The sequence below is a fragment of the Oryctolagus cuniculus genome, chromosome 16, assembly GCF_051225735.1.
Source record: "Oryctolagus cuniculus isolate XC-2025 breed Fujian yellow rabbit chromosome 16, ASM5122573v1, whole genome shotgun sequence".
In the NCBI taxonomy this organism is placed as follows: domain Eukaryota; kingdom Metazoa; phylum Chordata; class Mammalia; order Lagomorpha; family Leporidae; genus Oryctolagus; species Oryctolagus cuniculus.
The window spans coordinates 38,821,183-38,842,911 of NC_142882.1; the positions used below are offsets into that span (position 1 = coordinate 38,821,183).

Below are 21,729 nucleotides of genomic sequence, written 5' to 3' on the forward strand. Positions count from 1 at the left end.
TAGCATGATACACATAGACGAAAAGTGAAAGAAGGGAAAAGATCTTACATGGGAACTGAAAAGAAAAGGTCAGGTGAAGCCTTCCTAATATCAAACAACATAGACTTTTTTATTGAAGTTTTTATTTGATGATTGCAAATTTCCTATGTACAAAGAAATAACATATACTTTGGCACAAAAACTGTTACAAGAGACAGAGAGGGAGTTCCTGCAGAGAAATCAGATGTGGTTTGTTTCCCTGGGGCCCTCAAGTCCAGTTTACGGCATCTGGCCTGCAGACACCTGAGCCCTTGCTGACACTGATTGATGGCCCTGATCGGGGCCTTGAAGAGGCGGCCAAGCCCTCTGGGCCCACGTGAGTGATCTCCCAAGAGTGATCGCCTCAGTATCCAGACCCGCCTCTAGGAACAGGGCTCTGCACCCCACCAGCAGCCTGGGCTGCAGGCCCAACCCTGGGGGCCTCTGTGAGGCTCCTGCTCCGAGGCGCCAAGGACGCTGCACCTTTGAGTGGTTCTGGTGAGGCGGCTTGAATGCCTTGGCTGCCATTAGGAGCTGGAGGCACCCAAGAAGGCGGGGTCTGTGGACTCAAGCAGGGCCATGTTTTCAGGCCTTGGGGCCACGCAGATGCGGGACCTGGGGTGAGGGCTGTGTCCAGGTAGCTGACACCTCACCTGGTCCTAAGTCCATGACAACGAGGAGTGGCCCTGCAGGGAGCAGAGTCCCACGGGACTGTGGTCGGCGGGGCAGTGAGTGGCTGTGGTCATGGGCCTGCCTCTCAGCTCCTGCAGATGGTGGTGTCATCAGGGAGAAGGCTGCCCCGGGAGGCCGGTGGCCGTCGGGAAGGTGTGCTGGCCCTTTTTAGAAGGCCTGTGGATGTAACTGGAAAAAGCTGTTCTCAGCTTTTCCCTCGGCCTTTACGAACAAACCGCTTTGCCTGCATCCAGGCCTTCTAGATGGACAGAGCTTTCTGACATTTGAGAGAATAGACTTAAAAAAATCACGCATCTGTCATGCGCCCATTGGTAGTTGAATTATCACAGGAAAGAAATGTCTTTGGGAAGTGACCATATATGGCCTCAATTAAGCCACACATGGGGTCACCCTAAGAGGGACATGCAGCCATGGCTTTCAGAAGGCTCCAGGTCCTGGAACAAAGGAACGTGAGGAGGAAGGGAAAGGTGAGAAGGTTCTAGGCTAACCTGGTCATGTGGAGGAGACTTTTCCTTTTTACAACTCTGCGTGTGCATTTCTCACCACGATGTAGGGTTGACAGTCCTGAATATTGTTTTGAAATATCTAGTCTAACTAGATGTTATGGAGTGCCTGATACCTGCTGAAAGTAGTAGCAGTAAAATAACATATTCTCTAAATAGACTTTGTGTTTAAATGCATAAGAAACTTTTTTTGGGGGGTGGAGGTGACATGTGGTTAGATTCAAAACCTAAGCGGTAGTCGTTGTGTTTGGGACAGGCTTGAGGGAGGAGGAGGTGGAAGAGAGGAAGGAAGTCCAATGAGCTCCATGCCAGTGTGCTTCTAGTGAGGCCAGACAGATCACCGTGCCCTTGGTGTGTGCATTTGTTTCACTCTGCCGTGTATAGTTTACAGAGAACTAACTAGTCCTGACTTACAACTGCTAGCTCATCTAGATGTTAAAAGAGGTTGCCATTATATGAGAAAAGTAGAGTCAGTTAAGCTAATTTTGTCCATTTTATATTATGATTCCAACTTTGATATACACTACGCACTTCCAAACATCTTGAAAATGCGATATTTCAGGCACAGCTCTTCTAAAAATTCATGGAAAATACTTAGTACAAAGAAGCTATATGGGTTTCAATTTGTTTGCACCAAAGAAGCAAATTTTGGATTTCATTTTCCATGAACCTTATGCAGTCCTCCCGGGTAAGGGCTTGCCCACTAGAAACGCAACACCATTAAACAAAACTGCAAAAGGTCACAATGGTTAGGATCTGGGGAATCCTCTAAATATGAGCAGCTTGGTCTGGAGCCATCCCCTCCTCACTTTCCTGTCTGCCTTCGATCCAGTGGACAAGTACAAGCTTCTGTAATACTTAGAGTCCTTATTTTAAACATCTAGTCCTTCTGGACACTTAGAAGTGCACAAGGTATGTTACAAGTAGAGATAGTAAGCAATACATTTTGTAGCTATCCTTTTGTGAAATTAATACGAAGTACTGTCCTTTCGAAATGGAACAATGAACTCTTTGAGTAATACGCACTGCTGTGTTGGTGATGCTTCAGGGAGGAAGCTGTGGAAAAATGTCCAAAGAGCTTTTCACCAGTGTGTGTGCAGTGGGGCAAGGTGATCCATTGTCCATGCTGTTTGTTGTGTTGTTTTTCTTCGCTCTGTTTATAATGCATATATAAAAGGCAAATGAGTCCTCCTTTACAATGTCTAGCCTTCCTAGATGTTGAAGAGGTGGCTGGTGTATGACAGAGTAGAGTTAGTACACGAATACATTGAGTATGCTGTGTGTAACCACTGCTAGGAAACGCTGTTCTTAGAACCACTTATGGATATGAAATTGTTAAAATGCCTGCTAAGTATAACAGGTGCTTAAACCTGACCACTGGGTTGGTAGAGATGGGAAAGGAAATCTTTCTTGGCCAGAATGTTCTTGTTGAGAAGGCATTCACATTAGAGCCTTTGTTACACAGCTTGGTGTTTTAGAGGCTACTGTGTGGTTAGTGGGAACCTGAAGTCCTCCCTGGAAACATCTGGTCTCTAGGTGTTTAAAATTAACACCTGTTTATAAAGGAGTTTGTTGTTTCATAGGAGTGTTTACCTTTTTGCGAAATAAATATTGAGGTCTTGAAGAGAATCCTGACGTCACTGGGTAGTGGCTGGCGGCAGGTAGGGGCTGGGTTGGCATGAGCAAGCATGCATAAATGATTCCCTTCATCTTATAATGTTCCAGTTGTCTATCCGTTGTTATACACGTGCATGAACTAAGACACAAGACCCATCTATTTGCTGCAAGAAGAAAGACCCCTACCATGATACACATAGACTGAAAGTGAAAGAAGGGAAAAAGATATCCCATGGGAACAGAAAAGGGCAGGTGAAGCCTTCCTAATGTCAAACAACATAGACTTTTTTATTGAAAGTTTTTGTTTAATGAATGCAAATTTCCTGTGTCAGCTAAGCAACATATACTTTAGCACCAAAACTGTTACAAGAGACAAAGAGGAGATTCCCACAGAGAACTCAGATGCAGTTTGCGCCCCCAGGGCCCTCCAGAATGGATTATTGCATCTTACCTGCAGACACCTGAGCCCTCGCTGCCACTGATTCATGGCCCTGATAGGGGCCTTGAAGAGGCAGCGAAGCCCCCGCGTCCACCTCAGTGATCTCCCATGGTCGATCGCCTCAGAGTCCAGACCCCGAATCCTAGAGTAAGGGCTCTGCAACCCACCAGTGGCCTGGACTCCAGGCCCAACCCTAGGAGACCTCTGTGAATCTCCTCTCTGAAGTGCCAAGGATGCTGTGCCTTTGAGTGGTGCTGGTGATGCCATTCAAATGTCACGGGGGCCATTAGGACCTGGAGGGCCTAAGAAGGCGGAGTCTAAGGACACAAGTGAGGCCATGTTTTCAGGCCTTGGGCCATACAGATCCGGGACCTGGGGTGAGCACTTTGTCTGGTTGGCCAACCTCTCTGCTGGTCCCAAGACGATGAAGATGACGACAGTGATGACAACCACCGATGGCAGGGAGCAGAGCCACGTGGAATAATGGGCAGCAGAGCGGTGAGTGGACATGGGCATGGGCAGGCAGTCTCGGCTCCCGCGGATGGTGGTGTCATCAGGGAGCAGGCCGCCCCGAGAGGATGGCCACCCTTGGGAAGGTGCGCTGGCCCCTTTCAGAAGGCCTGTGGATATAACTGGAACAAGCTGTTCTCAGCTTTCCCCTAGGCCTTTACAAACAAAATGCTTTGCCTGCATCCAGGCCTCCTAGATGGACAGAGCTTAGAAAAATCACATGTCTTTCAGGCGCCCATTGCTAGTTGAATTATCTTAGGAAAGAAATGTCCTCTGGAAGTGACCACAAATGGCCTCAATTAAGCCACTCGTGGTGGCACCCCTGAGGGACACACAGCCGTGGCCTTTCAGAAAGTTTGAGGTCCTAGAGTGGAGAGCGTGAGGAGGAAAGGAATGGGGGAAGGTTCTAGTTAGCCTGGTCATATGGAGAAAACAACTTCTTGTTACAACTATCCTTTTCTGTGTGCATTTTCTCACCACTATGTAGAATTGACAGTCCTGAGTACTTTTTAGAAATATCTAGTCTTACTATTTCTTCTGGAGTGCCTGAAGGCCTTTCAAAGTAGATGTAGTCAAATAACACATATTTTAAATAATCTTTTTGTGAAAATTCATAGTAAAGTTTTTTTTTGGGCGGGTGGGGTGGGGGGGGGGTGGGAGTGACATGTGGCCAGACTTGCTTCTGAGCAGTAACGTTGTGTTTGGGCCCTGGTTTGTGGGAGAAGGGAGGAAGTTCAAAGAGTTCCACGCCACCACGCCAGCATGCTTCTAGTGAGTCCAGACAGAGCACCATCCCCTCGGTGTGTACATTTTGTTTCACTCTGCCGTGTCTACATTGTATACAAAGACCAATTAGTTCTGACCTACAACTTGTAGCCCTTCTAGATGTTACAAGAGATTGCCACTATGACAAAAGCAGAGTTAGTCAAACGAATTTTGTCCTTTTTTAATTATGATTCCTCGGAAAGATTGTCTTCAGAAATTTGGAGCATTCCAGCTCACTGAGGTGGTGGAGAAGAGAAGGGTTCTGGGCCAGAATGTTCACATTTCAAAGAAATTTTCACATTGTAACTGATTATTTGTGTGCAGTTTAGCACTGCTGTGTATACAGTGGACAGATCAGTCCTTCCTTGAAAACATATAGTCTAATTTGAATGTTCAGAAGTACCCAACGTAGGTTAAAGTTAGGAGTGATACCTTTTTGGTATCACTCAAGAAATGTGTCTCTGGGGAATGGACTTGTTGGCTACCACTTTGAGCCTTGTGCCACCTGTGTATGTTCTGTGGTTTGGAGGAGGTGGGTGTTAGGGAACTGCAAAGGGTGTCCCTACTTGGGATGTTTTCAGCCATTTTCCTGTATGTTTTCTGCATTTTGCTTTACTCTGTATAGAGTGTATATAATGGACAAATGAGTCCTAATGTTGTAACATCTAGATTCTAGATGTTAAAGAGGTTGCAGGTACATGACAATGTAGTTAGGGAAACTAGCATATTTTAGCTATTTCTGTTGAAATTCATAGGAAAGCTTGTCCTCTGTAAATGACTTTTGGATGTCCGTGTGTGAAGTCATCTCTAAGCATTACATAAGCTTGTACTTGTCCACTGGATAGAAGGCAGAGAAGGAAGTGAGGAGGGAATGGATCCAGACCAAACTGGTTGTATTTAGAGGCTACCCCAGATCCTAACTGTTGTGACCTTTGTGCAGTTTTGTTCAATGGTGTTGTGTTCTTGGTGGGCAAGCCCTTACCAGAGAGTGCTTAATAAAGATCATGGAAAATGAAATCCAAAAGTGCTTATCTTGGTGCAGATTGAAGTCCATGTAGCTTCTTTGTAATGAGTTTTTTTTCCAGGAAATTTTAGAAGAGCTACATCTGAAATATCGAGTTTTCTCTATGTTTAGAAGTGCCTGGTCTATGTAAAAGTAGGAGCAGCTGATTACCATTTTGTCAAGTTAAAATGAGATGTTAATATGAGAATCACGTTTATTACAATACTTGTATGTGAGAATTGAGTGCTGCAGCACGTTGTGTTAAGCCACCCCGTGGTACATGCATATCCTGTGTTGATGTGCCTGGTTTAGTCCTCACTTCTGATGCAGCTTCCTGCTGATGCACACCCTGGGGGGATGGTGTGATGGTTCCGATACTGGGATTGCTACCATGCACATGGGAGACACAGATGGGGTTCTTGACTTTGGCCCCAGCTTTTGTAGGCATTTGGGGAGTGAATCAGCCGAAGAAATCTCTCTCTCTCTCTGCCTCTGCCTCTGCCTCTCTCTCTCTACTTCTTCCCTTTTTTTCTCTCTCCCTCTTCCTCTTTTTTTGGAAAAGATTTATTTATTTGTTTGACAGAGTGACATGGGGTAAGTGATGGGGGTTAGTGACAGAGGGAGAGTGAGAGAGCAAGAGTGGTGGGAGGTAGAGATTATTAATAAACCATTTTAAACTTTAAGCATCATTCTTGGGGCCACGCTGTGACGCATGGGTTAAAGCCCTGGCCTGAAGCACAGGCATCCCATTTGGACGCTGGTTCTAGTCCCGGCTGCTCCTCTTCTGATTTAGCTCTCTGCTATGGCCTGGGATAGCAGTGGAAGATGGCCCAAGTCCTTGGGCCACTGCACCCATGTGGGAGACCCGGAAGAAGCTCCTGGCTCCTGGCTTCAGATCGGCACAGCTCTGGCTGTTGCAGCCATCTGGGGAGTGAACTAGCGGATGGGAGACCTCTCTGTCTCTGCCTCTCTCTGTAACTCTATCTTTCAAATAAATAAAATAAACTTTTTTAAAAAAGAATCATTATTCTTAGAATTTTCTTAGCTTACATTTATAGGTAAATATTTAAGCCTAAACTGTCTTCTATTTGTTTTCTTTTTTGCCTTTAATACGAGGATAATTCCAAAAGTTACTATAGGGGCAGATTGTTAGCCTGGTCGTTATCGTTAAGGTGCCAGTTAAGGGATCAGAGCTATGGTGTAGTTTGCTAAGCTTCAGCCTGCGGTGCTATGACTGTTCATGCCCTGGCTACTCCTCTCCTTATCCAACTCTCTGCTAATGGCCTGGGAAAGCAGTGGAAGATGGTGTAAGTGCTTAGGCCTGTGCACCAGTGTGGTAGACATGGAAGAAGATCCTGGCTCCTAGCTTTGGATCTACCCAGCTCCAACCGTGGCTGCCATTTGGGGAGTAAATGAGCAGATAAAAGGCTTTTCTCTCTGTTACTGCCTCTCTCTGTCTGTAACTCAAACTCTCAAGTAAATAAATAAAATCTTTTTATTTTTTGAACATGGCATTTAAGACACTCATGCTGCACATTGGAGCACCTGGATTTGATTCTAGGCTCTTTTTCTTGGGCCCAGTTTCCTACTAGTGGGAAGCATGATGGACAGCAGTGATACCTCAAGCAATTGGGTTCCGGCCATTCATTTGGGAGATCTGGATTGAGTTTATGTCTCCCATCTTTAGCTTCACACTGTCCTGGCTACTGTGGGCAATTTGGGGAATGAATCACTGGATGGACGTTCTCTATCTCTCTCTCTTTCTCTCTCCTCTTCTCATATAAATAAATTAAAACCTCTTTAAGTTGTGGGAAAATTGAATTAAAAGATAAGCTAATTTTTGATAAGTTTTTTGATTCATGCATGGTGTAGCTCGCACTAGAGTATACCTGGAAAGCTGCCCCCTGTGAGGCCAGCATCCCATATGAGCATCAGTTCATGTCCTGACGGCTCTACTTCTGATCCAGCTCCTTGCTAATGACATGAGAAAAGCTGGAGATTGCCCATGTGTAGGGGCCCCTGATAACCATGTGGGAGACCCAGATGATACTGCTGGCTTCTACCCAGCCCAGCCCTGCCCTTTGCAGTCATCTAGGTAGTGAACCAGTGTATGGAAGATCTCTCTCTTACTCTCTCCCTCTCTCTCTATAATTCTGACTTTAGCTAAATAAATAAATCTTATAGCCATACATGGTTTATACATAGTATGCACTTTTATTAAATTTCAACATTTTTTTAACTTTATATATTTGAAAGGCAGAAACACACACACACAGACAGGCAGAGAGACAGAGAGAGTGAGAGAGAAAATAGAGAAGTATTTCTCATATTCTGACTTCCCAAATGCCTGCTGGAGACAGGGCCAGGACAGGACAAACCCAGGATCTGGGAACTGAATCCAGGTCTCCTACATGAGTGGCAGAAAGACAACTACTTGAGTCATCACTTGCTGACTCTCAGAATGCACACAGGAAGGAAGCTGCAATTTGGAGTATGGCTGAGGCTTAGGCACTCAGATCAGCCTATTACCAGTTGCATCAGATGTCCTCTCTTCCACAGACATCTCGAAGACTCCCCACAGCCTGTACTTCCATCCCCCTACCCATTATTATAACCCCACTCCTTTTTTGTACAACACAAGCATCATTATCAAATTTCTATTTTAAAATACATAAGTCTGTTAAGGGACGAATATCCAATACATACAAGAAAATCAGGATGACCTGAAAAGAGTGTTTTTTTCTAAAGAAGATGTAGGAATAGCTAAACGTTACATGAAAAGGCACTCAACATTACTAATCATCAGGAAAACCCAAGTCTAAACTACAATGAGATAGTACTGAGAGATAAAATAGCTGCAATCAAAAAGAGAAATGATAGCAAGTGGTGGTTAGGACATTCAGAACAGGGGATTACTGTGTCATATTGGCGGGAATTTAAGTTGGTACAGGCATGTAGAAGGCACTATGAAATTTTCCCTACAACAACAACAACAACAAAAAATGGAATTATTCTGTAACCCATCAATCTGTTTGCTCCCAAAGGAAATATAGTCAGCACCTCCTACGGATATCTGATGTCAGGATCATTGCAGCCTCTTTAATAATAGCTGAGAACCCTGGCTTCAGCCTGACCCAGTGCCAGCTGTTGTGAGCATTTGTAGAGTGAAGCAACAGAAAGAAGTGCGCTCTCGCTCGCTCCCTCTCTCGCTCGCCCTCTCTCTCTCTCTCTGTGTCTTTATGCTTCTTTCTATATATTTATTCCTCTGTTTTTCTGCCTCTACTTATCAAATAACAAATAAATAAAACTTGAGAAATACGTAAATAAAATATAGAGTAGGATCATATAAAGTAGTATGGAGGGGAGACAGAGATAATCACAGTACTGTATTAAATATTAAGCTGTACTTTTTGTGCTCATTTCAGTTTTGCTAATAGAATATGTACTTTATTTTAGAATAATATACTGCAAATAAATGCAAGGGACTGAATTTGTACTGTAAGTCACTTAGTCCAGTGTTTCCTATTAATCTTAGAGAATGTGATAGAAAGACAAACATATGTAAGTTGTGTTCACAAACTTACTTGCACATGTGTGCGTGCACTCACACACATCTTTCACAAAGTCTACAATGTTGGATGCATCTGTTTTGAATTTGCTGCTTTGAAGCAGTATTAATATGCAATAATTATATTTTAATTAACAAATATATTGAATTTGGTTATTTACAGGATTACCTCGTGATTAAACAATGATGAAAAGTAGTGTACCCATAATAAATGTGCAGTGTGGTAGGGAGTTACTATGTTGTTGTCCAACACAGGATTCTATCTGAATCTTTGGTAGAAGTCTGCAGTCAGTGGACTTCCTTGTGAATAAGTCCTCATTATGAGAAACCATGGACCGCTTTTCCCATTACTGAAAACACTATGTATGTGGTTATCCGTTTACATTGGTGCACTACATGTGTGTTACCATACATTTCTGTGGGTGATGGTGTCATGTTACATAATGCAAGATAAAAAAAATAAAAAATTTGTTCACATTTATTAAGAAGTTCTTTCACTACTATTGCTTTTTAAAAGTTGAAGTAACTTTGAAGAAGCATTAAGTGTGTTGACACAAGAGACAAACTTTCAGGAGATAAGATAGGGTTAGGAGTTGTTTGATTGGACTCTGCTATCATTAGTTCTCACTCTGTGTTCCTAGCAGCATTACTTTTGGATTGTCTGCAGAGCACATGTTGTTGTCAACCCCCATGTTTATAAGAGTTATTTCTGCAAACAACTGACAGAAATAAATCAGTCTCATTTTTTTTAAAGATTTACATATTTCTTTGAAAGGCAGAGTGTTACAAGAGAGGCAGAGAGAGAGAGAGAGAGGGAGAGAGAGCACCTTCATCTGCTGGTTCACTCCCAAATGACAGAAACAACCTGAGCTGGGCCAGTTTGAGGCCAGGAGCCTGGAGCTTCTTCTAGGTCTCCCAAGCGATTGCAGGCGCCCAAGGACTTGTGTCATCTTAAACTGCTTTTCCAGACCATAACAGTTAGCTGGATCGGAAGAGGAGCAATCAAGAGATGAACCGGTGCCAGTGTAGAATACCATCAGTGCCAGCAGAGGCTTATCCTTCTAGACCACAGTGAAGGCACCCAGGGAAAACTTAACAAGTCTCAGTATGCAGCATATATAATAGGTTCTTTAGATCTACTCTTTCTATATGTTGGTAGAATTTGTATACTGAATTTATGGCTGATTTTAACCAAGGTTTGTTTCAGGATATAGTAAATATAATGGGTCCTTTTAGTTTACTCTTACTAAATATTGGCCTAATTTGTATACTGAATTTATAACTGATTTAAGACAAGATTTAGTTATAAAGCCAGCTAGCCAATGCTAACTGATAGGCATGCTTGTTGGGGTATAGGAAAATGTAAACTCAAAATGTCTAAATGCCATATTACGGATCTATTTCACAACTGCATCAGTGACATATTTATAAAATTGGAAGTAGATTCATTTTGAAATAAAATATTAGAATGTGGGAAAATCATTGCCTTTATATTTAGACGGAGAGATTACAATGATGAATAATATATAGACAGACAGATAGATAGATTTCATTTTCCTATGAATAGACTGAATAGTTTGTTGCTTTTACCAAATCTGTGTCTTACATAATAAAAATAATATGATTCATCACTGAAGTTAGATGTGTATTGATTAAATTTAAAAGTGGTTGAAGTCCAGACCACCCAGCACAGTCTTGAAGTGAGCAGGGCTGCAGTAAGTGGGTATTGTGAGCAATTGTGATCCACAGACTTTCCAGAGAGAAAAACATGCTTGGCTCACCGACATCAAATCTGGTTGGGAGAACAGGATTTGATCCACTGGGCTGAAACACAAGCCAACAATGGTTCTGGGAACACCTCAGTCCCCTGCAGGAGGACATGCCTGGGGGGCAGAGTGAATTCACCAGCGTACCCTGACCTTAGAGCCATGGGTATTGAGGCTGAGAAAACACAATGACCTTGTTAGAGCAGACATGGTGTAGCTGAGTTCTGGGCAAACTAGAGTGCTGCAACTCTCCAAGCTCCCTGATTGCCTAGAGAAGTTCATGGCAGAGAGAACGGTTCTCACAGGATTGGCTAGCACATCATATCTGTGACTCACATGGCTGTGTGGATGAGTTTTGAATACACTGAGGGCTAACACCTCGGCATGCTGACTGAATGGACTAACAAATAAGACCCATCTACTTGCAGCCTATAGGAAACACACCTCATTAACATGATACACATAGACTGAAAGAGAAAGGATGGAGAAAAGATATTCCATGAGAATGGATAAAAAAGAGCAGGTATAGCCATCCTAATACCAAACAAAATAGACTTTAACACAAAACCTGTTAAAAGAGACAAAGAAGGAAACTATGTAATGATTAAGGGATCCAAAGAACAGGAATAGTAACTACAAAAATGTGTATGCATGCAATTACGAGGCACTTGGCTATTTAAAAATCTGTTAATGAATCTAAAGGAGACACAGAATACAATATATTAGTAGGAGGGATTTCAGTACCTCACTTTCATCAGTGAATAGATCAGTGAGACAGAAAACCAACAAGGAAACAACAGAACTAAGCCCCACTGTGGACCAAATGGACCTAACTGATATCTACAGAACTTTTCATCCCACAGTTTCACATGTTCTTCTCAGCAGTACACAGAACCTTCTCCAGGATAGACTATAAATTAGGCCACAAAGCAAGTCTCAGCAAACTCAAAAAATATAAATCATACCACGCACCTTCTCTGATCACAGTGGATTGAAGCTCAAAATCAACAGCTGAAGATTCTCAAGATTTCGTCTTTTGAAAAATGTCTGTTTAGGTCCTTGGCAGGCGTTGGACCCAATCCTACCTGCATATTTATGCTGTTAATGTTGGAATGGATGCAGAATTCAGGCCCTGGATTCCAATGCCTGTAGAAAGACTTCTGCTAACCAAGGGCCGAGGATATGCTCGTGTCTTTCTAGAGAATGTAGGACAGCCCATTTGGGTACCAGCCAGAAACATCAAGCCTGCAACTGACAGCCAGAACCAGCTGAACAAGACTGAGAGAATGCCGTGTTAGCGGACGCATCTGCTACCGATTGTCAAGCTGCTGCCCTATCATGCTGCCCTATGAAACTCCCCACAGCCAGATCTGCTACTCTTTTATACCCCACTAGCTCCAGCCAGCCACTCAAATGGCCCACTGCCTGCGTGTGGTCATGCCATTCCTGATCACCATTGTTCCTCATTCCTACCTCCATCTGAACGAGCACTCCAGTGGTCTCCCGTTTTGAGAGCTGGTTAGTCAATGACGGGTAAGATAGATCCCCTGGGGGACAACCTAAGACAGGCACAGCTGCATGAGGAGACCACATGGAAACAGGGTCAACAATGGTATGGCCAAGGATCATGCCTCCCGTTGCTCAAAAATTAACTAAAAGGGGGAAATGTGGTGGAATGAGAAGGCTGTGCCAGGATGGCCACTGGCAAGCGAGCATCAGTTACTCAGGAAATGGCTTCGGAACCCACCTGTGCAAAGGAGCCTGATTGGTTACAGCATAAACTGCCCCTTGACCGGATTGGCTGCCTCAGCTATATATAAGCTGCTGCACCAACTGAAATACATGAGTCTGCGAGCTACTCGCCTCTAGCCTGCTTTCACTGTGTCGTGACTCTGCACCTCTTGCCCCCACCGCACTTCTCCTCTCAGGATGAATCCACAGCAACATATATCTTGCAGGGTTTCTCCAATGTTCTCTAATAATTTGATAATGTCAGGTCATAGATTTAGATCTTTAATCCATGTTGAGTGGATTTTTGAATAAGGTGTTAGGTAGGGATCTTGCTTCATACTTCTGCATGTGGAAATCCAGTTTTCCCAGCACCATTTGTTGAAGAGGCTGTCCTTGCTCCTTGCTCCAGGAATTGGTTTTAGCTCCTTGATCAAATATAAGTTGATTGTAGATGTTTGGATTGATTTCTGGTGTTTCTATTCTGTTCCATTGGTCTTTCCATCTGTTTCTGTACCAGTACCATGCTGTTTTGATTTATAACTGCCCTGTAGTATGTCTTGAAATCTGGTAGTGTGATGCCTCTGGCTCTGTTTTTGTTGTACGAGATTGCTTTAGCTATTTGAGGTCTCCTGTGCCTCCATACGAATTTCAGCATCATTTTTTCCAGATCTAAGAAGAATGTCTTTGGTATTTTGATTGGTATTGCATTGGATCTTTAAATTCCTTTTGGAAGAATGGACATTTTGATGATATTGATTCTTCCAATCCATGAACATGGAAGATTTTTCCATTTTTTTATATCCTCTTCTATTTCTTTCTTTAAAGTTTTGTAATTCTCGTCATAGAGATCTTTGACATCCTTGGTTAAGTTTATTCCAAGGTATTTGATTGTTTTTGTAGCTATTGTAAATGGGATTGATCTTAGAAGTTCTTTCTCATCCATGGCGTTGTCTGTGTATACAAAGACTGTTAATTTTTGTGCATTGGTTTTATATCCTGCTAAATCCAAACGGCCAACAGACACATGCAAAAATGTTCAAGATCATTAGCCATCAGGGAAATGCAAATCAAAATGACAATGAGATTTCACCTCTCTCCAGTTAGAATGACTTACATACAGAAATAAGCTAACAACAGATGCTGCCGAGGATGTGGGGAAAAAGGCACACTAATCCACTGTTGGTGGGAATGCAAACTGGTAAAGCCGCTGTGGAATACAGTTTGGAGATTCCACAGAAACCTGAATATAGCCCTACCACACGACCCAGCCATTCCACTCCTCGGAATTTACCCAAGAGAAACTAAAATGACAAATAAAAGAGCTATCTGCACCTCAGTGCTTATTGCAGCTCAATTTACAATAGCTAAGACATGGAATCAACTAAATGCCCATCAGCGAAGACTGGATAAAGAATTATGGAATACGTACTCTATAGAGTACTACACAGCGATTAAAAAAACAAACAAACAAACAAACAAACAGTGAAATCCGGTCATTTGCAACAGAATGGAGGAATCTGGAAAACATCATGCTGAGTGAAATAAGCTAATCCCAAAGGGACAAATATACTCCCTGATCGGTGACAACTGACTAAGCACCTAAAAGGAAACCTGTAGAAGTAAACTGACACTATGAGAAACGATGACTTGATCAGCCCTTGTCCTGTCGAGGAACAGCTTACTATTTTATTCTTTTTATTATTTTCTTTTTCTACTTAATACCATTGGTTGAATCTACTTAATACCATTGGTTGAATGCTAATAATAATTGATAGAATTAAAAAGCAGAGAATGATCCAACATGGGAAGTGGGAAACACAGCACACTCATAGAATGGAAGATGCCCTAAACACCACGCTGGCCTCAGAATCAGCTCTTAAGGCATTCGGATCTGGCTTAAAAAGCCCATGAGAGTTTCTCAGGCATGGAAAGCCAAGACACTTTGGCAAAAAAATGACCTAAATGAAAGATCTCTGTGAGTGAGATCCCAGTGCAAAGAACAGGCCATCAAAGAAGGAGGCACCTTTCTCTGAAGGGAGGAGAGAACTTCCACTTTGATTATGGCCTTGTCTAACTAAGGTTGGAGTTGTGAACTCAAGAGGCCTCCATAGCCTTGGCAGCTCATGAAAAGAGCCTCGGGTGATTACTGACATCATAAATAAGGATGTCAATTGTTAAATCAGCAGCAAGAGTCGCTGTGCATCTACACTCCATGTAGGATCTCTGTCCTTAATGTGTTGTGCTAGGAGAATTAATGGTAAAAATATTTTTCACACAGTACTTTATTCTTTGTGTATCTGTGTGGGTACGAACTATTGAAATCTTTACTTAGTATACACTGTTAATCTTCTGTATATAAACATACTTAAAATTAATCGTGATGAAGAATGGGCTGGGAGAGGGAGTAGGAGATGGGGTGATTTGTGGGAGTGTGATTATTGGGGGGGAAAACCACTATAATCCAGACGATATACTTTCAAAATTTATATTTATTAAATAAAAGTTTTTTTTTTTTTAAAAAAAGGATTCTCAAGAACATATCCAAACACATGGAGACAGAATGCCATGCACCTACATTAACAGTGAGTTATAAAAGAAATCAAAAAGAAATTAAAGAATTTCTGGAAGTGTATGAAGATAGCAATATCTCATATAAAAACCTGTGGAGGGGCCGGTGCCGTGGCTCACTTGGTTAATCCTCCGCCTGCAGTGCTGGCATCCCATATGGACACTGAGTTCTAGTCCCGGTTGCTCCTCTTCCAGTCCAGCTCTCTGCTGTGGCCCAGGAAGGCAGTGGAAGATAGGCCAGCTACTTGGGCCCCTGCACCCTCAGGGGAGACCAGGAGGGAAGCACCTGGCTCCTGGCTTCGGATCTCCATAGCTCTGGCCGTAGCAGCTATTTGGGGGGGTAACCAACAGAGGGAAGACCTTTCTCTGTCTCCCCCCCTCCTCTCTCTCTCATTGTCTTAACTATATCTGTCAAATAAATGAAAAAAAATTAAAAAAGAAAGGTATGCTGAATTAAATTTGAAAAAAAAAAAAAAGGAACTATGGAATACAGCAAAAGCAGTGTTAAAAGGGAAGTTTATAGCAATTTGTGCCTACATCAAGAAATTGGAAAGTCATGAAATAAATGAATTGTCAATTCATCTCGGAAGCTAGAAAAAAAAAAAAACAGTAAAGCAAAACACAAATTAGTAGGAGGAAAGAACTAATTAAAGCTAAGGAAGAAACAAACAAAATTGAAAAAACAATTGCAAAATAAGAATGATATGAATTGCTGTTTTTTTAGAAAATTAAAAAAAATTCACACATCATTGGCCCAACTAACCAAAAAAGAAAAAAATAAAAGAGGGAGGAAACCCAAATCAACAAAATCATGGAGAAGGCCGCCCCAAGAGGCCGGCCGCCCTTGGAAAGATGTGCTGGCCCTTTCCAGAAGGCCTGTGGATATAACTGGAAAAAGCTGTTCTCAGCTTTCCTCTCAACCTTTACAAACAAAACGCTTTGCCTGCACCCAGGCCTTCTAGATGGACAGAGCTTTTTGACATTTGATAAGTAGATATAGGAAAATCGCATGTCTTGCTAATGCCCGTTGGTAGTTGAATTATCATACCAATGAAAAGATGTAGTTTAATCTACATGTTCAGAAGTACCGGACATAGGTTAAAGGTAGAAGGAGTGAAATTGCTTTGTAAATATCTTACTGGTATACTCATGAATTGCATCTCTGGGGAATGGACTTGTTGGCCACCACTGTGAGCCTTGTGCCACCTGTGCTTGTTTTGTGGTTTGGAGGACTTGGCATCTAGATTCTAGATGTTAAAGAGGGTGGCAGTGCATGACAGAGGAGTTAGGGAAACTAGCATATTTTAGATATTAGTGATGAAATTCATAGGAAAGCTTGTCCTCCCTGTATATGACTTTTGGATGTCCGTGTGTAAAGCCACCCCCAAGCGTTACATAAGCTTGCACTTTTCCTCTGGATCAAAGGCAGAGAGGAAAGTGAGGAGGGAATGGCTGCAGACCAAACTGGTCACATTTCAAGGATACACCAGTTGCTAACCATTGTGACATTTGTGCAATTTTGTTTAAGGTGTTGTGTTCTTAGAGGGCAAGCCCTTACCCTAGAGGACGTCGGAAAGTTCATGGAAAATAAAATCAAAAGAAACTTATCTTGGTACAAAGAAATTGAAGCCCATATAGCTTCTTTGTACTAAGTATTTTCCATGAACTTTTAGAAGAGCTACATCTGAAATATCGAGATATCTAGGTGTTTAGAGGTGGTTGGTGCATGTCAGAGTTGGAGCAGCGGATTACTACTTTCGTTTAGCTTTTAAAAAGTGATAGAAAACATTTGGAAGTGGAATTGTAAAGACCTTTGCTGAAGAGTATACTCTCTTGAATATTGTTTTTTGGGTTGAGAGAGGTGGGAGGGATGAGATTTCAAACTGTATTTTTGAGATTGTTTGCTAGAACATTGGTGCTTACCTATTGCCCTGTATGTTACATGTATTTCATTTAACATTGCTTTAATGTACATGTTGTGTATATACTGGGCAAAGGAGTCCTCATTCCACAATATCTACTCTCTAGATATTAAAGAGGTATCAATGTGTGACAAAAGTGGTGTTAATAATCTGACACGTGTTGTTTATTTTGTGTTAAATTTCCTAGAAAGACTGTCCTCTGAAAAGGACTTTTGGAAATGAAATTGTAACTTCACATGGTATTGAAAAGTGTGCCCACATCTACCTGTCGGCAGTGCAGAGAAGACTTTGGAAGAAACAAAGGCTTCTCTAGAGCTTCGTGAAGGTTTTTCTTTAGAAGACACTTTCTGAGAGAACCAGTTCTGCATGTATAGTTTCTGCAACACTCCTGTGTATAGGGTGGACACAAGGAAGTCCTCATTTGAAACATCTAGTCCTGCTAGATGTTTAGAAGTGCGCAAAATATGTTAAAAGTGGAGGTAGTGTATAATGCATTTTGTAGCTATCCTTTTGTGAAATTCATATGAAATACAGTCCTTTGGAAACAGAATCAGGCATTCCTTGTCTGAGTAGTATGCACTGTTGGGTTTGGTCCTTCTTCAGGGAAGAAGCAGTGGAAAAATGTCAAGAGCTTTCTACCAGCGTTTGCGTGGTGGGACAGGGTTAAGCATGGGCCATGCTGTTTGTCATGTTGTTTTTCTTTTCTTTGCTGTGTCTCGAATGTACATATACAGGGCAAAGGCATGCTACTTTACAACATCTAGTCTTTGTAGGTGTTCAAGGGGTTGCTGGGGTATGCTGAAAGTAGAGTTAGTGCTCAATTTCTTTGAGTCTGCTTTGTGTTACCACTCGTGGGAAACACTGTTCTTTGAACCAGTATGGAAGTGAAATTGTTAGATTCCCTGTAAGTGTTAGAGGCGGTTATCCAAGTCCACTGGGTTGGTGGAGCTGGGAAGGGAATGGTTTGCAAGGCACAGTGTTCTTGTTGAGAAGATTTTCACTGTAGTGCCTTTGTTACATGTGTTGGTTTTTAGAGGGTACTGTGTGGAGCGTGAGAACCTGACGCCCTCCCTGGAAACATCAGGTCTCTAGATGTTAAACTTAACACCCGTGTAAGGAGTTTGTCATTTCCTAGGAGTTTTTATATTTTTGGATTGGCATAAATCTTGAGGTCTAGGAGAGAATGCTGATGTCACTGTGTGGTGGCTGGCGTCAGGTGGGGCCTGGGGTTGGCATGAGTGAGTATGCTTCGAAGGGTTCCTTTCCTCTTATAATGTTCCAGTTGTCTATCGGTTCCTATATACGTGCGTGAACTGAGAAACAAGACCCATCTATGTGCTGCCAAGAAGACAAACCCCTACCATGATACAAACAGACTGAAAGTGAAAGAAGGGAAAAAGATATTCCATGGGAACAGAAAAGAAAAGGTCAGGTGAAGCCTTCTTAATATCAAACAACATAGACTTTTTCATTGAAAGTTTTTATTTGATGATTGCAAATTTCCTGTGTACAGAGAAACAACATATACTTTGGCACAAAAACTGTTACAGGAGACAGAGAAGGAATTCCTGCAGAGAACTCAGTCGCGGTTTGTTCTCCTGGGGCCCTCAGGAACAGATTATGGCATCTGGCCTACAGACTCCTGAACCCTGGCTGCCACTGATTGACGGCCCTGATCGGGGCCTTGAAGAGGCAGCGAAGCCCCCTGGGCCCACATGAGTGATCTCCCGTGGGCGATCGCCTCAGAGTGCAGACCCGGCCTCCAGGAATAAGGGCTCCGGACACCACCAGTGCCTGGGGCTCAATGAACAACCCTGAGGGGCTTCTCTGAGGCGCCAAAGATGCTGGGCCTTTGAGTGGTGCCAGTGAGGCCGCTCGAATGCCTTGGCGGCCAATAGGCGCTGGAGGGCCCCGGAAGGCAGGGGTCTGCAGACACCTGAGCCCTTGCTGCCACTGATCCATGGCCCTGATTGGGGCCTTGAAGAGACTGCAAAGCCCCCTGGGCCCACCTCAGTGATCTCCCGTGGGCGATCACCTTAGAGTGCAGACCCCACTTCCACGAGTAAGGGCCCCGCACACCACCAGCGCCTGGGGCTCAAGGACCACTGGTCCCCCCACCCCACGCCTGGGCCTCTGTGAGGCTCCTGCTCCGATGCTCCGAGGCCGGTGGAATGCCGTGGCGGCCATTTGGAGCTGGAGGGCCCCAGAAGGCGGGGTCTATGGAAGCATGCGTGGCCATGTTTTCAGTCCTTGGGCCACGCAGATGCGGGACCTGTGGTGAGCGCCGTGTCCCAGTTGGCTGACACCTCACCTGGTCCAAAGACGACGAGGATGATGATGACCACCGAGGACTCAGTGGCCTGGCAGAGAGCAGAGCCCCGCGGGACAGCAGGCGGCAGAGCGGTGAGTGGCCATGGGCACGGGCAGGCGGTCTCGGCACCTTCGGGAGAAGGCCTCCCCGAGAGGCCAGCCGCCTTTGGGAAGATGTGCTGGCCCCTTTCAGAAGGCCTGTGGATATAACTGGAACAAGCTGTTCTCAGCTTTCCCCTCAGCCTTTATAGACAAACGTCTTTTCCTGCATCCAGGAAGGGAAGAGGGAGGGTTCTAGGCCAGCCTGGTCATGTTTAGACGAAATCTTCATGTAACGACTATTGTTTTCTGTGTGCGTTTTCTCTCCTCTGTGTATAGTTGATAGTGCTTAGTACTTTTTTGAAATAGCTAGTCTTCCTAGATGTTTTGCTGTGTCAGGTATATGCTCAGAGTGAAGTATTAATATAACACATGTTGTAAATAATCTTTTGGTGAAAATTCATATGAAACTTTGTTTCGAGGGTGGAGGTGATGTGTGGCGAGACTCAGTCCTGAGCATTAGGCGTTGTGTTAGGGCACTAGTCTGTGGGAGGAGGAGGAGGTGGAAGAGAGGTGGAGCTCCAAAGAGCTCCACGCCAGTGTGCTTCTAGTGAGGCCAGACAGACACGTCCCCTGGGTGTGTGCTTTTTGTTTCACTCTGCCGTGTATAGAGTGTATACAAAGGACCAGTGAGTCCTGGCTTACAACATGTAGCCCAGGTAGCTGTGAAAGAGGTTTCCACTCTATGACGTAAGTAGAGTTACTTAAACTAATTTTGTACATTTTATATTATGAATCCTGGGAAAGATTGTCTTTGGAAAATTGGAGCATTCTAGCTCCCTGAGATGGTGAAGGAGGGAAGGGTTCTGGGCCAGAAGGTTCACATTTTGAAGACACATTCAATTCTAACTATAGTTAGTTTTGTGCAGTTTAGGACTCTTTTCTTTCTTTTCTAGTCTTTTCTTTCGTTTCTAATCTTTTCTTTCCTTTTCTTTCTCAGATAGAATTAGACAGTGAGAGAGAGAGAGAGAGAGAGATAGGTCTTCCCTACATTGGTTCACCCCCAAATGGCTGCTATGGCCGGACCTCCGCCGATTGGAAGCCAGGAGTCAGGTGCTTCCTGCCAGTCTCCCGTGTGGGTGGCAGGGGCCCAAGCACTTGGGCCATCCTCCACTGTCTTCCCGGACCACAGCTGTTTTGTATATAGTGGACAGGTAAGTCCTTACGTAGAAACATCTAGTCTATTCTGGGTGTTAAGAAGTCCTGACCTAAGTTAATTGTAGAAGTGAAATCACTATGTAAGTATCTTTTTTTGGTAACACCAATGAAATGCTTCTCTTGGAATGAATGGAATTGTGAGCCAGCTCTGTGAGCCTTGTACCACCCACCTGTGCTTGTTCCGTGGTTTGGAGCAGGTAGACGTGGAGGAACTGCAAAAGGTATTATGCTGGTGTGTTCCTAATTGGGATGTTTCCAGTCATTCTTCTGTATGTTTTTTGCATGTTATTTTACTATGTGTATAGTTTATATAATGGACACCTGAGTCCTAATTTTTAAATCTGTTTTCTAGATGGTAAAGAGGTTTCCACTGGAAAACAGAGTAGTTAGCAAAACTAGCATTTTTAATGTATGTGTGTTGAAATTCATACTAAAGCTTGTCCTCTGTAAATCACTTGTGATTGTCAGTTGGTTTAGCCATTTCTAAGCATTGCATTGGCTTCTGTTTGTGCGCTGGATAGAAGGTTGAGAGGCAAGTGAGGAAGCAGTGGTTCCTGACCAAAATGGATATATTTAGAAGATACCTCCGATCCTAACCATTGTGACTTTTGTGCAAATTTGTTTAACGGTGTTGTGCTCTCAGTGGGCAAGTTCTGATCTGAGATTACCACAGAAAGTTCATGGAAAATGTATATAAAAATGTTTATCTTGGTGCAAATTAAGCCCACATAGCTTGTTTGTAATACGTACTTTCCATGAAGTTTTAGAAGAGCTGTGTATGAAATATCGAGTTTTCTATATGTTTAGAAATGTTTTGTGTATGTAAAAGTGGAGCAGTGGATTTCCCCTTTTGTAATAAGTAGCTTTTAAAAAGTGATAGGAAACGTTTGGAAGTGGAATTGCTAAGCTACTTTTGTGAAGGGTATAGTCTGTTTTACTTTTTCATTTGATTTTGGGAGGTTGGCTGGAAGATACTCCAAAATGTGTTTTGCTAGTGTATGCTATAGCATATGAGCTTCCCTTTTGCCCTATGTGTTACATGCATTTCATTTAACATTG

General features: G+C 43.2%; 1 long non-coding RNA gene across 1 annotated transcript in view; it reads left to right on the forward strand.

Annotated features, from left to right (window-relative positions):
• LOC127487763 (uncharacterized) overlaps positions 1-21,729 on the forward strand; it is a 65,858-nt gene that overhangs the window by 3,097 nt on the left and 41,032 nt on the right. The gene's annotated exons all lie outside the window — the stretch shown is intronic.